Source organism: Suncus etruscus, chromosome 15 (assembly GCF_024139225.1).
Source record: "Suncus etruscus isolate mSunEtr1 chromosome 15, mSunEtr1.pri.cur, whole genome shotgun sequence".
Lineage (NCBI taxonomy): Eukaryota > Metazoa > Chordata > Mammalia > Eulipotyphla > Soricidae > Suncus > Suncus etruscus.
This window is the reverse complement of record NC_064862.1, coordinates 26,026,961-26,030,086: the sequence shown is the minus strand read 5'-3', so window position 1 is coordinate 26,030,086 and position 3,126 is coordinate 26,026,961. Positions and strand designations below refer to the sequence as shown.

General features: G+C 36.1%; 1 non-coding gene across 1 annotated transcript; it reads left to right on the top strand.

The window, feature by feature from the left end:
* Positions 1–2,170: 2,170 nt before the first annotated feature.
* Positions 2,171–2,332, top strand: LOC126031921 (U1 spliceosomal RNA). The gene has a single exon (XR_007503728.1). It is a non-coding gene; the product is annotated as a U1 spliceosomal RNA (small nuclear RNA).
* Positions 2,333–3,126: the final 794 nt, after the last annotated feature.

Sequence of the window (3,126 nt, the reverse complement as noted above, 5' to 3'; positions counted from 1 at the left end):
TTATTTTCACAACAGTATGATATGCATGAGTACAATTGTACACATGAGGAAATGTAAGTTTTGACTCCTCCTTCAGTCATTTTGCTTGTACACAGCAGAGATTCGTGGGCCTAGAGATTGTGACCTTACAGTCTCTGCTCTTAGATAATATAGGTCAGATTTCTACCTTCCCAAAATGCGCAATCATCATTCTCAAAACCTGTCTGATGACATGCTCAATATTATTCTAATGAATTATTTTAATATTATTATATTTTTATTTTATTATAATTAATGTAATCTCATTATTTATTATACTACATAATCTAAAATAATTATATTATTTAAAGTTTTGTTTTATTTTATATTATATAACATAACATAATATTGTTTTGCTTTTATTTTACTATTATTTAATATTATTATATTATAAGACTTAATTATTCTAATTAAGTCTCTTTGACTTATCTTAAATAATAATGTGATAAATACCCCAAAATCTATAAACATACAAACAAAAATTAGAAGCTAGAGAGATAGTAAAGGGGTTAAGGCCTTGCATGTGGTCTAGTCAGGTTTCATCCCCTGCATCCATAGGGATGATCCCCCAGGAATGATTTCTGAGTGTAGAGCCAGGAGCAGACCAGCTCAGGCAGTTGTATCTTCAAAAATAAAGAATCCAATTAAAAATGAATAAAACAAAGTCTAGCCACTCAAATAAAAAGTCACTATCCATAAAAATAATGTATTGGGCCTAAAATTCAGTACAAAGAAATATTTTGTGTAGGATTCCACTTGTATAAAGTAAAAGACCACATAATCTATAGAGATAGAAATCATAATTGTGGTTGCCTTTGGAAAATAAATGTGTGAATAAACAAGAAATAAACATGAAGGAACTTTGAAGGGCAATGGCAGTGGCTTACGTTTTGATTGGGATGTTAGTCAGACGAGTATATACATTTGTCAAAACTCATCACACTGCAAATTTAAAATCTGGCATCATATTGGCTCTAATTATATGTCAATTAAAAATGACCTCTGATTTAGACTTTGGCATTATTCTCAAATAAAGCTCAACGTAGATCCATGTAAACATGCTGGCTTCATCCATCCTTAAGCAGGTGTGCCTTTTCTAAACATTTATGATATGGAAGGATTGATTATTTTGTAAAGAGCTTGATTGTTTTACATTAAATTTTTATGTAATTATTTTCACTTTGTAGGTGTAAACATTTTAAATAGGCCATGCTTTCTTTTAAAATAGTAACTTCTTGCTAGAACAAGTTCTAGACTCGACAGCTTAGAAGCAACACTCATTATTTAATATTTTAAATAGATCATTTATCAACTTGTGTTCTGGTTTTCAGGGTGGTTTTTTTTTTTTTGAGAAATATATGTTAATAGCAAATCTACATCCCAGACTATGTTGTTGCCCTCAAAGAAATGTAGGTAATAAAGAAATGCCTTTTAGATAAAAAGTAATAATAATAATATTGTCCTGGAAATTCTGTGGTAGCATATGAAGTACCATCATTTCCTAAGAGCAAACAATATTAGCTGATATCTGAGACCACTCGTTCATTCATTCATTTATTCATCCAGCCAAGAAATACTGATTAAATATTCATTCCTCATCTGGATTAGTCTAGATGGGAAGTACATAGTAGTAATAATGAAGGAAGAGAGGCTGCCACCACACCAAACCTGGTAGGACTGGTCTCCTGGCCCAGATCACTGAAGCCTTCTTGGATGGGACAGGCCAGTCCCTGTTTTGATGGAGGGCCCAGAGCTCCACATCTGTTTCTGCTCAAATTTTAATGGCCCAGCCCCACAATTGATTTTGCAAAGAAACCACAGCCATATCAAACCAGGTAGGCCTGAGGCACCATGGTGTTTAAAGATCCTATTGACACAGCCTTGGGAGTATGAGTTCACAGAACTGACAATTCAGTAGAAACACAGTAGAAACAATTCAGTAGAAAGTTAGATGGGGAAGTTGTGTAGAAGCCCACTAAGTTAAATTAGCAAAAACAGTAACACAGAAGACGTAAGTGACACCTCAGAACTCAGCAAATCCTCAGACAATAGCTTTAGTAACACCATTATGAGTTATATGTCCTAGCAATAATATAAAGCATATTATTTTGTTTAGACTAAAGGGACAGGCTGGTGTTAAGAGGTGGGTACTATACTTACCTGGCAGGGGCGATTCCATGATTAGGAAAGTGTTTTCCCCAGGGTGAGGCTCGCCCATTGCACTCCGGGCCTGCTGACCCCTGCGATTTCCCCAAATGTGGGAAACTCGACTGTGTAATTTATGGTAGTGGGGACTGCGTGCTCGCTATCCCCTGAAAAAAAAAAAAAAGGTGGGTAACCTGGACATTGTTGGAGGGAAAGTTTCACTGATGGAGGGATTGGGGTTGGAATATTGAATACCTGATATGACTGGATTATTAACAACCTTACAATTCACAAGTCTAAATAAAGTTTCAAATGTGACATGGAGGTGACTTGATAATCATGCATGGCAACTGCTGAAGTCTGGTCTTTACTTCACAAAGATAGAGGTAATTATTGCCATTAATAATGAAAGGAAAGCGGGGCGGTGAGGTGGTGCTAGAGGCAAGGTGTCTGCCTTGCAAGCGCTAGCCAAGGAAGGACCGAGGTTCGATCCCACGGTGTCCCATATGGTCCCCCAAAGCCAGCAGCAATTTCTGAGCGCTTAGCCAGGAGTAACCCCTGAGTATCAAATGGGTGTGGCCCGAAAAACCAAAAAAAAAAAAAAAGTAATAATGAAAGGAAAGAAACCCATCCCCAAAGACAACTCATTTCATTTTCCTTCGCCCAATATTTTTCCCCTTTAGATTTGCAAACAAGAATGAGCCAAGATGATCTCTTGTGGCTTAATCACCACTTTTATCGTTAAATCAACCAATATTTATGAAATCTTTACTATGTAGCAAATGCTATACCTGCAGCTGGAGCTAGAGCAGTGAACAAAATGAACTTCTTTAAACTCTATCATGTAGACATTATATTAGTAGAGGGGGAAAGATGTGAAACAAATAAGCAAGCAAATAAATTGCCCTGTGATGTTAAGAGTCATAGAAGAAAACAAAGATCGAATGGTTTCAGTTGAATGCT